The sequence below is a fragment of the Haliotis asinina genome, chromosome 5 (assembly GCF_037392515.1).
Source record: "Haliotis asinina isolate JCU_RB_2024 chromosome 5, JCU_Hal_asi_v2, whole genome shotgun sequence".
NCBI classification, from domain to species: domain Eukaryota; kingdom Metazoa; phylum Mollusca; class Gastropoda; order Lepetellida; family Haliotidae; genus Haliotis; species Haliotis asinina.
Window position 1 is genome coordinate 65,715,698 of NC_090284.1, and position 19,363 is coordinate 65,735,060.

Sequence of the window (19,363 nt, forward strand, 5' to 3'; positions counted from 1 at the left end):
TCGAGCAGATATTTAAAGTGTTCCCTCATCAAACCTGGGTTTCATTCCACTGCTTGTTACACTGTATGAAGCCCATATCTGGTGTTCCCCCGTCTTGCTATTGCTGGAATTTAGTAAAACCGGCGTAAAAGCATACCCACTCACACACACACACACTCATTTGTTGATGCGGAGTACGATGTTTAAGGAATGTTTAAGGAGTTCACTCGACAGACCCGGCTTCATTCTACACGGGGTGCAATGTCTGAAGCTGATCGACAGTCACGGAATTTTTGAGTTTTGTTTTGTCATTAGGCGTTGAAATTTTATCATTTGTACCTAATATACTGACATGTTTCTGAATTATAACCACTGTTATTTTGTTGTGGTGACGTTTTCTCTTGATTTGCTTAGAAACGAAACATAAAGAAACGTCAACCATTCCATTTGTGTTGTTGTACTGGTACATTTTTCCTGTAAGCAGGTGAATTCCTTATGAAGATGGTAAGCAAAAGAACTCATTTATAGACAGCTGATTATTTATTTCAGTGCGAGTATACAAACAAATTCAATTTTATTTCAGCTCGAGGTTCCTTGGTGAACTATGCTCTGCAAAAGATAAAGCATCAATTTGCTTATAGCGGATATCCCATACAATATATACATTATTATGATATGTTCAGGGGCAACAATTATTGGAACATGGAAATGGTTCATTCTCAGTGCTATGAATAAATGTTTGGATTTGAAATGGGCAGCTAGTATGCACTAGAAACGTTTAGACAACAGGTCAATAATTTCCACTAAACCGGTTCGACAAAAAGTACACAGATCACAAAACTCATCATTGAGAAACAAGTTCGACAATCAACTCACAACTCCACGTGTGGACGAAGTCAGCATCCCTGTCAATCCTGTACCATGTACAAGAATGAAGACCAATCCTAACCCGGATCTTCACAGTTTAGGAACTGGTGTGTATCATTGTTTAATACAGCATGACTATACAGAGTTTATGGGTATTCAGCATTGGTTGTGTATAAACATGCATTGTTGGAAATTCATCGGCATATTGAACTTACATGGCCGTGACTAGTGAAAAAAACAATAAGAACTGAACAGTATTGTAATCCTGTGTATCATGTTGTTTATCTTACCTCACACGTAAATGCCGTTTTCTGATTGGCTCGGTGTTCTTCTTTCACTTTCAATGTACAGCTCTTAACTGCTACTAAAATTTCCTATGCACCCTGCTGGGAATGCCGAAATTAGTTGGTAATTCGTGGTAGTGATTCCTTATCTCAGATAACATTGAACACCAATGGTGTACCCGTGCTTCCAACAGTTCAAAATTAACACTGGTCCCTTTGGGCCCATGGGTTGATGTTTGTTCATGTTCGCCTCGCCTTTCCACCCATGTCCCCCTCGTGGCCACTCCGATCTTATATTGTACTATATAGTTATTGGTATTACAGAAAGAGAAAAAAATATTTGGTTGTTTAATCGCTACTTTTTCAACAAAGAACTTTCTAAACAACAAATCGTCACTTTTCTCTAGACATAAAGTAGCTAGAGTGCAAACATCTTTAGGATCCTGAAAGAGAAATACTTGGACACCAATCATTCATATGTTACGATTTGATCCATGTGCCAAACGAAAGCTTTGGAATCTTGAATTTACTTCGTAGTCTTATGTTGGACTGCGTTGACTGTTTGATATATAGCGAGAATGTTGTTTGAGCTGTTGTCACACTGTGACATCTCCACAATCAAAACATGTTGAGCACCACTATTGGATTACTGTAATGTAAATCAGATCTATGTGAAGGATAACTGACCTGTAATTGATTACCTACATCTGATCATCCCAGTATCAATCACATAAAGTATTGTTTCTAACAATGTATTAATATTTGTTATTCGAGTGTATAAATTGTGAGCATATTTCATACCACGTTTACAACAATTTAACTCAACACCTCGGGGATCAGCGCATGGACTTCGGTGGTGCATTAAACAAGAAGATAAAAAGGTCTCATTTAAATTCAATACCCCTAAATATATGTATTTCAACAAGCATTAATGGCAGCTGTGTGTACTATGTCACTTTAGGGATGTTTATGTTGGTTACAGCGAAGCACGATTGCGTCAGAAAATACAAGATTGTATGTAAAATTAATCAATGTGCAACTTTTTCATTACTGGACTACAGGACATAAGATTATACTTACTACTTCTTCCAGAAAGTAAGCCGAAAGCGTGCTGCAAACGACATCATTGATGTACTGTTCGACCGATTGCTGTGATAAAGGGGAGATGCACGATGAATTGATGACAATAAACTATGCTTCATGTGTGGCATGTATCAAAACAGCAGCATATATCTAGGTCTGTTTAGCAGCATATACACCAACGCTCTTGAGCATTAACCTTTTGGAAAAAAGTTATTTATACCTTCATATTCTGACAGAAACAAATAAAATTTGTGTGTCAGTGTATAAGTACTTACCGTAACTTCAACTGTGTCCAAACTGGCAATGAAACTAGCAACAGCGTCCTTACAGTTAGTACAAGCATTGTCATTCTGAACATGGAAACGAATATGGTTCCTGGTATTGTGTTCAATTATAAATATATGGGCACTGGTCTGAGCACATTTGTTGTAACTTATAAGCATGGTAAAGATTCTAGCTGTTGGGATTTAAGGTACCTAAGGCCAACTAATGTTGTTTCAGGGTACGTTGTTGTGATCTTGTAAATGTCTGCTGTTATTACCGTTTGTACTGAGATCTTTACAGATTTCTGGAAATGACTGGTCACCGTCTCGGGAAACAGATGTGCAACACTGCACCAGACACCAGAATCCTTCAACACAAACATCTTTGGTCAATTGTAATGAACATCTTACAATATGCATATGTTTTTTATGTATACGATACAGTGAACATTTACTCCATGCATTGTTTAAATGTCCTTCTGGAAAATGTTGGGGATACTGATGATTTAGATTTATTCAGAAATGGAACCATTTGGTGTATCAAAAACCTCCTTTGGCTTAACGCGTTTTACACGACATACTGAAGAAGTCCTGGTACAAGCGCAGGGATAGCATTGGAACAATAAAACGAGACAATACAACGTTCAGATATGTGAGATACTCGAACCATTTACATCATTCAAACGATGTTTGTATTCAAACAATGTTTGATTAGGTCATAATATTTGCCCTCGCAGAAAAACACATGTTAAGAACATCAAGGTCCTACAGTAAGATATCAGATGATGGCAACATCATATCAACGATGTCGACAGTTGTCTAAACTGCATGTCTGTACATGTGCTAAGCTTGTTCACACAGATACGGCTTTCCTACCTTGTCACAGGCGTCCTAAAGGTATATGATACAATTGTACTTCAATGCTAATTTCTTGTTAACCCCTGAGTTTATTTGAATAACACCTCTACATGCAATTGATAGAGTACTGGCTTGGTGTCTGAAAATACGTTGTAAGACTTACCACACCCTCCTCGGTCCCCAATCTTGCAATTACTCCGGCAAGGATTTCTTTGCAGTTTGTACAACTGTCGTCATAAAGCCTGTTGTTCCACTTATTGGGTAATGATATCACTGAAATGTCAATAAAGGATATGGTAAAAAATACATTCAATGTGCAATCAACTTCTAGATTATACCACTCCAAAATACCTGAATACATATTAGTACAGTATGTGGCTCCAGAAGGTCATATAGCTGGAATACTGTTGAGTGAGGCGTTAAACTAAACACACTCCCTCACTCAACTTCTCACAACGCCAACCTACCTGAGCCAAAGGTGACACAAACGCCAACGATGAGAAGTGTGGTATTCATTTCAGTCTAAAACTGAATGTCATGTAGGTAGCCACGTGTGCAGTCTGATGCCATTTAAAGTTACCATGTGCCTATTAATGAGATCGAATGGTAAATTCAAAACAGCTGTTACCTTTGTTTACGGAGCGCTGGCTGCTATTAGAGTTGTTCAGTGTATCACATTGGGAGTCAGTAAGTTAATGTGCTCAATAAGTGTTATGAGATACGTGTTGGAAAATGTTTGTAGTGAATCAGCAGCGTAGTTATCATCATTTTCGACGACATAGTAATTATGGGATATATATTTTACTGTGATCCTATTTTCCAGTATGTGAATACAGCATCCTTTTGCATGATGTAGCTTTCCGTTTGCAATTCATCTCTGCTGTAACACTATTGCTTACATATTTCTCACTTTCTCTTCAAATAAAGTCTGATTTGGTAAAGAATCCATCTACAATGGATTCTATTTCTGTTGAATGGGGTAACACAAAACACAAATGGTTTCATACATTTGATATTGCAAATATTCTCGTAAAATTTTAGTTGCTCATTCGGCAGACTAACTTTAAGGTTTGACACTATAATCGCTTCACGATTTATCATCAGCATCATTGTTATTATGAATTACTATTATTTGCGTATGAAAGCTCAGTTTCTGTTTGTCTGTGTGTTTGGGTTTGAATGTGAGCTTGAGGAATTTATAGTGGAAACGCATCCCATACCACAACGTAGCTTGTTACATACTATTTCCTCTAAGAGGGAAATAAGTTTACAATATTTCAATTCCCTTTGAGGGCACTGCCACCAACAATCCAAGTAACTAGTCTAAAATACCCATAATAAAATAGTTAATCTTATTACAAATCATTTTACCAATATAACTCTTTAACATTGTTGAAAGGATCCGTCATAGTTAATGATTTGAAATATGTAGCCTTTGTGATGGAATACTGGAAAAAGTCACGCAGAACATACTTGACCATGCTTCTTTTATCACAAGGGATACCAAACGGAGGATCGTCGCCTTTGAAGAAAAATTCCTGAGTATATCTAGTGTGGCCCGTGCATTGCATAATGACCTCTTCAAATGTGAACTGACAACCCAAGTAGGTGTAACCGATATAGGGTTCTATTGTGTGTAATTTATTTACACCTACTTGGGTGTCCCACTGCATGAGGCCATGGATGTAAGTTCTAATGCTAGCTTTGTAATCAGAGTATGGAATAAGAAGTGGCACCAAAGATTTGTTGAGTGCTGCCTTGGCAGGTGGTTTGGCCATTTTATTCCCAGAAATGCCAACATGGCTGAATAACCAACAAAAGACGGTTCGTATTGACCAGTAGCAAGATAATTATACAGTTCAATAATTTCAGTTGAAAGTGAATGTTTGCAAGATAGAGTTTTAGTCTTTGTGGCTTTCCAATCTTGAATATTAAGGGTCTAAATATCGTTTTCTCCTAATACTCCTCAGTCTCTCACTGTCCCTTTAAATAACATTGAGATAGCTCTGTTCTCTCAGAATTTTCATCAGACGCATCCGTTCAACATCGTAGACTTGGACGTGCTCTGTGTAGGGCGGACCATTTTGGAATCGATGGATCCACTAATATGGAAGAAGACGATTCATTCAGCATCTGACAGGTGATCGAATGTAGATGTAGATGCACATGAACACAACACTGATTATACTCCCAGAAACCTAACACCAACAGTTATGGTTACACATCTCTGATTGGTTCGACTGATTGTCCTCTCGACAATGAAATACAAAAATATACCTCGTGGTGAGCGTTGACCCATTCGTACCACAAATGTATGTCCTTGATTTTTCTGCTTAATATAATTTATCTTATTTTCCGCTGTCTTATCAGAAGAATCCTTGCTACTATATTTCACAAAGAACAAGCAATATTGCTCTCTCATCTTTTCCTTATGTGTTTGCAGATGTTAATACTACGTCACCATACCTTTAATTTTTTCATGCTGTCATTTTGTTTCAAATCTGACCGGATATCTCTCTGACAAGTGATGCCTGCAATGAACCACTGTATAACTCATACTCGTTCTGTGAGAGGAATGATCAGTGATATCTTTGGATAAATACCTGAAAACATTCATTCGGTAATGTCTACACAACACTGAAATTCTTAACATAAAGACAATGAGGAGGCTAGGTTTTACAAAGATGCAACAGGATGTCAGTTGGATGTTTCCTCAGAATGTTGATTCTAAACGGTTCATTTGTGGATATAAGAATTCCGTATGTTCATCAAGTCAGTAGAGATCCTTATCGATATGTTATACCATCATGGCTTAATTCTGAAATGCAGTTGAAACGACAGTGAGAATCTTGACATTTATATATTCTAATATATTCTTATACATTGGTATCTAAAGTAATTAGTCCAACAATAGATATGAGCTTAAATAGCAAGTTTTATTAACAAAATATTACATATGACATTGTCTGGTGGGGATGAAAGATCGACAGGCAGCATCTTTGGCATCTGCAAGGGAAAAGATTCGAAATGAAATTCACTGGGCCATGTACATAGCATAACTCGTCACGAGGAAACCATTTCAGCCGTACCTCACAGAAAGACCAAATGACGAAAAGTGGATCAGTGTTTACAGACTGGAATGGCCTGAATATTACTAAACAAAACCACTAACTATATCATCAGTTGACCAGAATAATATGTTAAGGTGGGGTATCAATATTGAACAGTGTCATGGTATGACAATATTACCCCTCACCTTACCTCGCCCGTATCACGTTCAATAATACACTCACCTTACAATTAGTTGCCACCACACATGTCGAGGAGCTTGCACGTGTTTTCCACATTCTATAAGTAAGATAAGTTGTCATTTCAATGTGTATATTTTAATTTGATACAATAGGTTGTTATATTTGATCAGTCACACAGTCATATACACATTGGTAATAACTATGTTTACACCACTTTTTTACCCCCTATATACTTACTACCAAATCTAGTAGCTCGATTTCCTTTTCGGTAGCTGTCTCTATGAAGCCTTCACACTGAAACATGGAAAGTTCAAATACAAAAGGATCAATCTGGATACATAGTCACACATGCGTGCTCACACATCCAATCCCCAGCCCTATCACCCTCACAATTTCACTTTTACACTCTTTATTCGTGACAAAAGTACGAAGGGACTGGCTTGCTTCATGTATGTCATCACATTCGATGCTCTTAGTGTCAATCACTTAATTGTCTGCTTCAGATAGTTGGAGGATTGCTGGGTGGAGCTTTTATACGTTACAACAGAAAATACGTTAAAACAGAAAATGCAAGAAGCAATTACGGAAACAAAACATTGACGTCTCTTTGTATACCTTCTCCTGGCGATCTTCACTAAGTTTTCCACAGAATTGGCTTTCTATCAGCTCACCTACAGAAGCCTGTGAATATAAACACGTTATTGAATAACTGAGATAGTCATGATTTTGCCATAGCTTTATTTCAATCTCTACGACTAAAGGACACAAAACCATGCTGCATGCTTTCAGATATTTGTACAATGGTGCAAATATGCCACTCTAAGATATAAGTGAATAAATCTTGTAAAACGTAATCACTCACAATACTGGCCATTTCTTTTTCTTTGACGTCATTGAGAAAGTTCTTGCAGTCCTTGCAACGGCGTTTTCCCTTTCCCTGCAGATACATGAAACGGCAAATTGAGTTAGTAGTCCCATTATATACAGGTTTGTAAACAAAAATACTGCCTAGATTATCCGCCAAACTGTGTGTTTGACACAAATATACGAAAAAAGCTATGACGATCTTGTGCATGGATAAATGAAAATCGGACTGTTTGCCAAACGTTTAAACATCATATGTTCACAATTTGCATAGAAATTTTTGTATATAGTGTCTCACACCAGGACGACCGCAATGCCACAACAGCCTGTAAACATCAACAGTCGTCGGACGCAAGTCCAGAACCTCGACAGTACATTTTCTGATCTCGGGGTAACAGTGATATATTTTATGAACAAGCACTAGGTATTTATCTTGCCTTGCTTATGGGTTTGTTCTTATTCACGGCCTCGGGCGACTGACAGAAGCTGATGGCTTCACAAATGGCGTTAGGGCTCTGTAAAGGAACACGTTCAGATGTCATGTTGGAAATCCCCGCCCTACACACACTGTACACAATAATTATATTATTATACATGTGTACATCTTATACTCTTAAAAGAAACAAGGGCTAAATTGTCAAGCAGGCGCCTTCCCCAACTATCCAGATTCCATTTCATTTTGCACATTGTTGATCATTTTGCAACAAACGATCCCTTCAACAAACGTTAGCTAACGGCACTTTGTATTTCAAGTTCATTGAAAGAAGACGGTTTGTTGATGGTAAGAATGGAAACAGTTACCTGACTGTTGGCCTTGTCTTTCTTCTCCTGACATATTTCCTCTACTTTTCTCTTACACTGAAAATACACATTTTTTACAATGTTACCCTCAACAATACTGACAAAAATATGCATTCACATTGCTGTGCATGAAAACGAGACATTATGATTGTTGACTCGCTTTCATTACCTAATTGTTTATGTCACATATACCCACATGTAACATGTTTTGGAAACAACGATGCTCTTTCTGATGGTAATGGAGCAAATGGTTAAAAGATAAAGCCAACTAGTGCCTCAGCTATTGCATGTGACGTTCATAATATACGTTAACTATTCCATTAATATCGGATTTTGTTGAGAAACTGTAATGTAAAGAGAAATATGTCTAACCTCCTCCATCTTGCTAGGTTCCAGTGAGGAGCAGTGTTTGTTCATTTTTACCTCCTCTTTATCCTGAAAAAAAGACACGTTCTTTCACATACTTTGTGTGTGTGTTAGAATAATGCTACATACTGCTAAATATATACAGGATGGTTCATTACATTATTCCTATAAAAACGGGATGAATTCGAACATACTTTTGAGCTGGTGGCCAATTGATATTTAAAGTTGGAAACAACAATGACGTTTTTCATTAAATTATGTGCTATGATAAGATAAGGGTTTTAATCATCAGTGTTACATTGATACAATACTGTCCAAACATGAACGCATTTTCAACAAACGTGGTTTTTACTAACTACTGATGAGTAGTAATTAGTGTTATGTACATACAATCCTCTCGAGTGTCATCTCCTTACGATCAGTGAAGAATGCAATGCAATCAGCACATGTGTCACTTCCATCCTGTATCGACAAGGCCAAAGCTGAAAATGGTTTTACTTTAGTGATTCAGAAACATTGACAATGAATTCGAGTTGATGACAAACGTTTACAAAATAGATTCGAATAAATTGCAAACGGTCCCTTAGATGGATGAAAAGTTTAAAACGATGTTGGGGCGCCAAATTCACAAGCCATCGTAGTTACTGAGAACTGAAAATGATCTGGTCATTTAAACTACTCACTGTTACTTGCCACAACAGCAACGATAAGTGCGACGAAGGGATTCATTGTGCTTGAAACTGTGAAAGTAAACTGTTGAAATGTGTTTAAGTGTAAAGCTTTATATATGTTCCCATCCTCCAAATGTATCGTTAATAACAAATTCAATCACAACACACTGACGGGGGCTTCTAAATAAAATCAAGCTGATCCAGTTGGCTCTCCCTGCTGCACTAATATTCTCTGTTTGCAACTTTCACTTGTTGGGACACTAATTGTCACGATCTTGCCAGCATATATTGTGTTCATTAGAACTTTCAGACACCTATTGCGGGTCATAATGATGCATACTGAAATGAATTTTAAAAATGAAAATATTAAATATCTGTAATTAGTTGGCAGTTGGTGAGATGTAGGTTGTAAATATGTCATTACTAAATTATACCAGTTAACTGCTATTTCATATCTAGAAAGGTCATCGAGGAACATAGACGCTGACCCCTTGCTTATGTATGTTCTTTTTGAGCATTGTTCAAGAAATGTACAATGCCAGAATAAATTTTGTGGAAAAACACGCTTAGCGGTTGTAAAAACACGAATCTGACACGAAGATGGAAGCGGCTGGGAATGCAAAAAGGACAAACAACAAAACAAAAGAGACGAAAAAGGACGATTACAGGTATCGCCATTCATGAAGCAGCAATGTGTCGTCGCAACAGCATGCTATGTGATCGTAACCCTGCGGTTATAAATCGTCTTCAGGAAGCATATGTGAAGTAAATGGATGAGTCAAGAACGAGGACGACTAATGACCGGGATGGTCTAATTCATCCTAATTGCTGTGGGAATCTCAAGTAGTCATGAATTCAACATGAGACCACAGTCTCGCCTATCATTCTGTTATGGCCATTCTAGACATATTACCGAAAACACAATTGTGTATAAACACAGCATGCGTATCGATTGCACCTCAACGTGGACACGTTTCTATACAGATGAGCAACAAAGAGGGATGTTCTGTTCCGGGAGATAGCAGCTGTACATAGTACAGTCCCCGATTGTCCTTCGAAGAATCCATCCTTTTTGTTTTGACTAATTGTCGGGTAACTTAAGTTCGTTTTAATTTGCACCTTCTCGTGACGTGACAGGGTCATGATTGTATGTCAGTATTATATTTGTTATACGTGCACACTAGTCAGATGTCCCCCTTGTTTGCTCGTTAATCATTAGACAGATGTATGACCATTCATTATAGTGTATGTATGGTTCAGACCGAGTGCGTGACTGTATGCTTTGACGCAAACGCATTCCATAGCAAGCTTTCTCGTGATAGGTAAATCAGTCGTCTACGGGACATTTGGAATGCGTCAGTAATCTTGGCCACAACTTTTCATGCTTAAAATCGTCTGCAAATAAGAAAGCGATTTTCCGAAGTACAAAATATACTTGGTAATGTGAGAATCGATTGTTTCTACAGTTTAGTAGAACACCACATATCGTTCACTGAAGAGCCGTTTATGATTACTGCTCGAACTTGATGCCTACTTACTCTCTGTCAGATCAGATTTACTCTAGATCATTTTCCTCATGTCTTTCATCTTTGCATCACATTATCCCGACAGGTAGAACTGAACCCAGTCTTGATGACACTCGCAGAAACGTAATGCACACCTCAATACACATGTGTTCTGCTATTTAAAAGGGCAGTTTACCTGAAACATGGTTGTGTAAGACGAGATATTCGAGATACAACTTAGCATGCTCTTTGTACCAAGGTGTCCAAGGGTGTTTACATATGACAACTTTTGAGGTACAATCATGAATGATATTTCAAAGGCTTTCATACTACCCTTGCGCTGAAGTGATCAAGATTACAACATTCAAGGCCCAGTAAAACTTTCAAAACATTGTATGGTAGACATATGGAGGATATTTCGAAATATGATGTTCCAAGGATGTTAAAAGTGTTTTGCCACTTACTTTGACTAAAATTGAGGTACGACACCGTCAGCTGGATGAAATATCAGATCGACCTTGGAGAAAATGATATAGATGCCTCAATTCAAATTATTTTTTTCTTTGGCAGACTGATAACAATGCCAGGGATATAGCAGCTCTCTGACAACTGTTGTTGATGAGGGGATCGAGCAGATATTTAAAGTGTTCCCTCATCAAACCTGGGTTTCATTCCACTGCTTGTTACACTGTATGAAGCCCATATCTGGTGTTCCCCCGTCTTGCTATTGCTGGAATTTAGTAAAACCGGCGTAAAAGCATACCCACTCACACACACACACACTCATTTGTTGATGCGGAGTACGATGTTTAAGGAATGTTTAAGGAGTTCACTCGACAGACCCGGCTTCATTCTACACGGGGTGCAATGTCTGAAGCTGATCGACAGTCACGGAATTTTTGAGTTTTGTTTTGTCATTAGGCGTTGAAATTTTATCATTTGTACCTAATATACTGACATGTTTCTGAATTATAACCACTGTTATTTTGTTGTGGTGACGTTTTCTCTTGATTTGCTTAGAAACGAAACATAAAGAAACGTCAACCATTCCATTTGTGTTGTTGTACTGGTACATTTTTCCTGTAAGCAGGTGAATTCCTTATGAAGATGGTAAGCAAAAGAACTCATTTATAGACAGCTGATTATTTATTTCAGTGCGAGTATACAAACAAATTCAATTTTATTTCAGCTCGAGGTTCCTTGGTGAACTATGCTCTGCAAAAGATAAAGCATCAATTTGCTTATAGCGGATATCCCATACAATATATACATTATTATGATATGTTCAGGGGCAACAATTATTGGAACATGGAAATGGTTCATTCTCAGTGCTATGAATAAATGTTTGGATTTGAAATGGGCAGCTAGTATGCACTAGAAACGTTTAGACAACAGGTCAATAATTTCCACTAAACCGGTTCGACAAAAAGTACACAGATCACAAAACTCATCATTGAGAAACAAGTTCGACAATCAACTCACAACTCCACGTGTGGACGAAGTCAGCATCCCTGTCAATCCTGTACCATGTACAAGAATGAAGACCAATCCTAACCCGGATCTTCACAGTTTAGGAACTGGTGTGTATCATTGTTTAATACAGCATGACTATACAGAGTTTATGGGTATTCAGCATTGGTTGTGTATAAACATGCATTGTTGGAAATTCATCGGCATATTGAACTTACATGGCCGTGACTAGTGAAAAAAACAATAAGAACTGAACAGTATTGTAATCCTGTGTATCATGTTGTTTATCTTACCTCACACGTAAATGCCGTTTTCTGATTGGCTCGGTGTTCTTCTTTCACTTTCAATGTACAGCTCTTAACTGCTACTAAAATTTCCTATGCACCCTGCTGGGAATGCCGAAATTAGTTGGTAATTCGTGGTAGTGATTCCTTATCTCAGATAACATTGAACACCAATGGTGTACCCGTGCTTCCAACAGTTCAAAATTAACACTGGTCCCTTTGGGCCCATGGGTTGATGTTTGTTCATGTTCGCCTCGCCTTTCCACCCATGTCCCCCTCGTGGCCACTCCGATCTTATATTGTACTATATAGTTATTGGTATTACAGAAAGAGAAAAAAATATTTGGTTGTTTAATCGCTACTTTTTCAACAAAGAACTTTCTAAACAACAAATCGTCACTTTTCTCTAGACATAAAGTAGCTAGAGTGCAAACATCTTTAGGATCCTGAAAGAGAAATACTTGGACACCAATCATTCATATGTTACGATTTGATCCATGTGCCAAACGAAAGCTTTGGAATCTTGAATTTACTTCGTAGTCTTATGTTGGACTGCGTTGACTGTTTGATATATAGCGAGAATGTTGTTTGAGCTGTTGTCACACTGTGACATCTCCACAATCAAAACATGTTGAGCACCACTATTGGATTACTGTAATGTAAATCAGATCTATGTGAAGGATAACTGACCTGTAATTGATTACCTACATCTGATCATCCCAGTATCAATCACATAAAGTATTGTTTCTAACAATGTATTAATATTTGTTATTCGAGTGTATAAATTGTGAGCATATTTCATACCACGTTTACAACAATTTAACTCAACACCTCGGGGATCAGCGCATGGACTTCGGTGGTGCATTAAACAAGAAGATAAAAAGGTCTCATTTAAATTCAATACCCCTAAATATATGTATTTCAACAAGCATTAATGGCAGCTGTGTGTACTATGTCACTTTAGGGATGTTTATGTTGGTTACAGCGAAGCACGATTGCGTCAGAAAATACAAGATTGTATGTAAAATTAATCAATGTGCAACTTTTTCATTACTGGACTACAGGACATAAGATTATACTTACTACTTCTTCCAGAAAGTAAGCCGAAAGCGTGCTGCAAACGACATCATTGATGTACTGTTCGACCGATTGCTGTGATAAAGGGGAGATGCACGATGAATTGATGACAATAAACTATGCTTCATGTGTGGCATGTATCAAAACAGCAGCATATATCTAGGTCTGTTTAGCAGCATATACACCAACGCTCTTGAGCATTAACCTTTTGGAAAAAAGTTATTTATACCTTCATATTCTGACAGAAACAAATAAAATTTGTGTGTCAGTGTATAAGTACTTACCGTAACTTCAACTGTGTCCAAACTGGCAATGAAACTAGCAACAGCGTCCTTACAGTTAGTACAAGCATTGTCATTCTGAACATGGAAACGAATATGGTTCCTGGTATTGTGTTCAATTATAAATATATGGGCACTGGTCTGAGCACATTTGTTGTAACTTATAAGCATGGTAAAGATTCTAGCTGTTGGGATTTAAGGTACCTAAGGCCAACTAATGTTGTTTCAGGGTACGTTGTTGTGATCTTGTAAATGTCTGCTGTTATTACCGTTTGTACTGAGATCTTTACAGATTTCTGGAAATGACTGGTCACCGTCTCGGGAAACAGATGTGCAACACTGCACCAGACACCAGAATCCTTCAACACAAACATCTTTGGTCAATTGTAATGAACATCTTACAATATGCATATGTTTTTTATGTATACGATACAGTGAACATTTACTCCATGCATTGTTTAAATGTCCTTCTGGAAAATGTTGGGGATACTGATGATTTAGATTTATTCAGAAATGGAACCATTTGGTGTATCAAAAACCTCCTTTGGCTTAACGCGTTTTACACGACATACTGAAGAAGTCCTGGTACAAGCGCAGGGATAGCATTGGAACAATAAAACGAGACAATACAACGTTCAGATATGTGAGATACTCGAACCATTTACATCATTCAAACGATGTTTGTATTCAAACAATGTTTGATTAGGTCATAATATTTGCCCTCGCAGAAAAACACATGTTAAGAACATCAAGGTCCTACAGTAAGATATCAGATGATGGCAACATCATATCAACGATGTCGACAGTTGTCTAAACTGCATGTCTGTACATGTGCTAAGCTTGTTCACACAGATACGGCTTTCCTACCTTGTCACAGGCGTCCTAAAGGTATATGATACAATTGTACTTCAATGCTAATTTCTTGTTAACCCCTGAGTTTATTTGAATAACACCTCTACATGCAATTGATAGAGTACTGGCTTGGTGTCTGAAAATACGTTGTAAGACTTACCACACCCTCCTCGGTCCCCAATCTTGCAATTACTCCGGCAAGGATTTCTTTGCAGTTTGTACAACTGTCGTCATAAAGCCTGTTGTTCCACTTATTGGGTAATGATATCACTGAAATGTCAATAAAGGATATGGTAAAAAATACATTCAATGTGCAATCAACTTCTAGATTATACCACTCCAAAATACATGAATACATATTAGTACAGTATGTGGCTCCAGAAGGTCTACAGTATATCATGAAATGGCATGTTAAATGTAGCCATATGAAAGGATACTACTGAATATTTTTAGTTCCGTGGCTAAGTGACCTAATATGAAGGACGCACGGCAGGGATGCAACCAAGCTATACAAACAACATTCACGTCCAATCTTGATATGATATAGTGAAATGAGATAAAATTAAACATAGGCTACTAATGTGCTATCAACTGCTCACAGTGTCAGACCCGTGAAGGTCCGGGTAGAATAGGACCTCAGCACACCCATGCCTGCCATAAAAGGCGACTATGCTTGTCGTAAGAGACAATTAACGGAATCGGGTGGTCAGGCTCGCTGACTTGGTTGACACATGTCATTGGTTCCCAAGTGAGCAGATGCTCATACTGTTGATGTCTGGATTGTCTGGTCCAGACTCGATTATTTACATTCCGCCGCCATATAGCTGGAATACTGTTGAGTGAGGCGTTAAACTAAACACACTCCCTCACTCAACTTCTCACAACGCCAACCTACCTGAGGCAAAAGTGACACAAACGCCAACGATGAGAAGTGTGGTATTCATTTCAGTCTAAAACTGAATGTCATGTAGGTAGCCACGTGTGCAGTCTGATGCCATTTAAAGTTACCATGTGCCTATTAATGAGATCGAATGGTAAATTCAAAACAGCTGTTACCTTTGTTTACGGAGCGCTGGCTGCTATTAGAGTTGTTCAGTGTATCACATTGGGAGTCAGTAAGTTAATGTGCTCAATAAGTGTTATGAGATACGTGTTGGAAAATGTTTGTAGTGAATCAGCAGCGTAGTTATCATCATTTTCGACGACATAGTAATTATGGGATATATATTTTACTGTGATCCTATTTTCCAGTATGTGAATACAGCATCCTTTTGCATGATGTAGCTTTCCGTTTGCAATTCATCTCTGCTGTAACACTATTGCTTACATATTTCTCACTTTCTCTTCAAATAAAGTCTGATTTGGTAAAGAATCCATCTACAATGGATTCTATTTCTGTTGAATGGGGTAACACAAAACACAAATGGTTTCATACATTTGATATTGCAAATATTCTCGTAAAATTTTAGTTGCTCATTCGGCAGACTAACTTTAAGGTTTGACACTATAATCGCTTCACGATTTATCATCAGCATCATTGTTATTATGAATTACTATTATTTGCGTATGAAAGCTCAGTTTCTGTTTGTCTGTGTGTTTGGGTTTGAATGTGAGCTTGAGGAATTTATAGTGGAAACGCATCCCATACCACAACGTCACTTCTTACATACTATTTCCTCTAAGAGGGAAATAAGTTTACAATATTTCAATTCCCTTTGAGGGCACTGCCACCAACAATCCAAGTAACTAGTCTAAAATACCCATAATAAAATAGTTAATCTTATTACAAATCATTTTACCAATATAACTCTTTAACATTGTTGAAAGGATCCGTCATAGTTAATGATTTGAAATATGTAGCCTTTGTGATGGAATACTGGAAAAAGTCACGCAGAACATACTTGACCATGCTTCTTTTATCACAAGGGATACCAAACGGAGGATCGTCGCCTTTGAAGAAAAATTCCTGAGTATATCTAGTGTGGCCCGTGCATTGCATAATGACCTCTTCAAATGTGAACTGACAACCCAAGTAGGTGTAACCGATATAGGGTTCTATTGTGTGTAATTTATTTACACCTACTTGGGTGTCCCACTGCATGAGGCCATGGATGTAAGTTCTAATGCTAGCTTTGTAATCAGAGTATGGAATAAGAAGTGGCACCAAAGATTTGTTGAGTGCTGCCTTGGCAGGTGGTTTGGCCATTTTATTCCCAGAAATGCCAACATGGCTGAATAACCAACAAAAGACGGTTCGTATTGACCAGTAGCAAGATAATTATACAGTTCAATAATTTCAGTTGAAAGTGAATGTTTGCAAGATAGAGTTTTAGTCTTTGTGGCTTTCCAATCTTGAATATTAAGGGTCTAAATATCGTTTTCTCCTAATACTCCTCAGTCTCTCACTGTCCCTTTAAATAACATTGAGATAGCTCTGTTCTCTCAGAATTTTCATCAGACGCATCCGTTCAACATCGTAGACTTGGACGTGCTCTGTGTAGGGCGGACCATTTTGGAATCGATGGATCCACTAATATGGAAGAAGACGATTCATTCAGCATCTGACAGGTGATCGAATGTAGATGTAGATGCACATGAACACAACACTGATTATACTCCCAGAAACCTAACACCAACAGTTATGGTTACACATCTCTGATTGGTTCGACTGATTGTCCTCTCGACAATGAAATACAAAAATATACCTCGTGGTGAGCGTTGACCCATTCGTACCACAAATGTATGTCCTTGATTTTTCTGCTTAATATAATTTATCTTATTTTCCGCTGTCTTATCAGAAGAATCCTTGCTACTATATTTCACAAAGAACAAGCAATATTGCTCTCTCATCTTTTCCTTATGTGTTTGCAGATGTTAATACTACGTCACCATACCTTTAATTTTTTCATGCTGTCATTTTGTTTCAAATCTGACCGGATATCTCTCTGACAAGTGATGCCTGCAATGAACCACTGTATAACTCATACTCGTTCTGTGAGAGGAATGATCAGTGATATCTTTGGATAAATACCTGAAAACATTCATTCGGTAATGTCTACACAACACTGAAATTCTTAACATAAAGACAATGAGGAGGCTAGGTTTTACAAAGATGCAACAGGATGTCAGTTGGATGTTTCCTCAGAATGTTGATTCTAAACGGTTCATTTGTGGATATAAGAATTCCGTATGTTCATCAAGTCAGTAGAGATCCTTATCGATATGTTATACCATCATGGCTTAATTCTGAAATGCAGTTGAAACGACAGTGAGAATCTTGACATTTATATATTCTAATATATTCTTATACATTGGTATCTAAAGTAATTAGTCCAACAATAGATATGAGCTTAAATAGCAAGTTTTATTAACAAAATATTACATATGACATTGTCTGGTGGGGATGAAAGATCGACAGGCAGCATCTTTGGCATCTGCAAGGGAAAAGATTCGAAATGAAATTCACTGGGCCATGTACATAGCATAACTCGTCACGAGGAAACCATTTCAGCCGTACCTCACAGAAAGACCAAATGACGAAAAGTGGATCAGTGTTTACAGACTGGAATGGCCTGAATATTACTAAACAAAACCACTAACTATATCATCAGTTGACCAGAATAATATGTTAAGGTGGGGTATCAATATTGAACAGTGTCATGGTATGACAATATTACCCCTCACCTTACCTCGCCCGTATCACGTTCAATAATACACTCACCTTACAATTAGTTGCCACCACACATGTCGAGGAGCTTGCACGTGTTTTCCACATTCTATAAGTAAGATAAGTTGTCATTTCAATGTGTATATTTTAATTTGATACAATAGGTTGTTATATTTGATCAGTCACACAGTCATATACACATTGGTAATAACTATGTTTACACCACTTTTTTACCCCCTATATACTTACTACCAAATCTAGTAGCTCGATTTCCTTTTCGGTAGCTGTCTCTATGAAGCCTTCACACTGAAACATGGAATGTTCAAATACAAAAGGATCAATCTGGATACATAGTCACACATGCGTGCTCACACATCCAATCCCCAGCCCTATCACCCTCACAATTTCACTTTTACACTCTTTATTCGTGACAAAAGTACGAAGGGACTGGCTTGCTTCATGTATGTCATCACATTCGATGCTCTTAGTGTCAATCACTTAATTGTCTGCTTCAGATAGTTGGAGGATTGCTGGGTGGAGCTTTTATACGTTACAACAGAAAATACGTTAAAACAGAAAATGCAAGAAGCAATTACGGAAACAAAACATTGACGTCTCTTTGTATACCTTCTCCTGGCGATCTTCACTAAGTTTTCCACAGAATTGGCTTTCTATCAGCTCACCTACAGAAGCCTGTGAATATAAACACGTTATTGAATAACTGAGATAGTCATGATTTTGCCATAGCTTTATTTCAATCTCTACGACTAAAGCACACAAAACCATGCTGCATGCTTTCAGATATTTGTACAATGGTGCAAATATGCCACTCTAAGATATAAGTGAATAAATCTTGTAAAACGTAATCACTCACAATACTGGCCATTTCTTTTTCTTTGACGTCATTGAGAAAGTTCTTGCAGTCCTTGCAACGGCGTTT

At 37.7% G+C, this 19,363-nt stretch overlaps 2 long non-coding RNA genes across 2 annotated transcripts; both read right to left on the reverse strand.

Moving 5' to 3' along the window:
• Positions 1 to 6,276: 6,276 nt before the first annotated feature.
• Positions 6,277 to 7,513, reverse strand: LOC137285098 (uncharacterized). The gene is made up of 5 exons (XR_010956947.1): positions 7,448 to 7,513; positions 7,201 to 7,266; positions 6,823 to 6,879; positions 6,628 to 6,682; positions 6,277 to 6,340 (listed from the first exon to the last, which is right to left on the reverse strand). It is a non-coding gene; the product is annotated as an uncharacterized lncRNA (long non-coding RNA).
• A 10,613-nt stretch (positions 7,514 to 18,126) lies between these two features.
• LOC137285099 (uncharacterized) lies at positions 18,127 to 19,363 on the reverse strand. The gene is made up of 5 exons (XR_010956948.1): positions 19,298 to 19,363; positions 19,051 to 19,116; positions 18,673 to 18,729; positions 18,478 to 18,532; positions 18,127 to 18,190 (listed from the first exon to the last, which is right to left on the reverse strand). It is a non-coding gene; the product is annotated as an uncharacterized lncRNA (long non-coding RNA).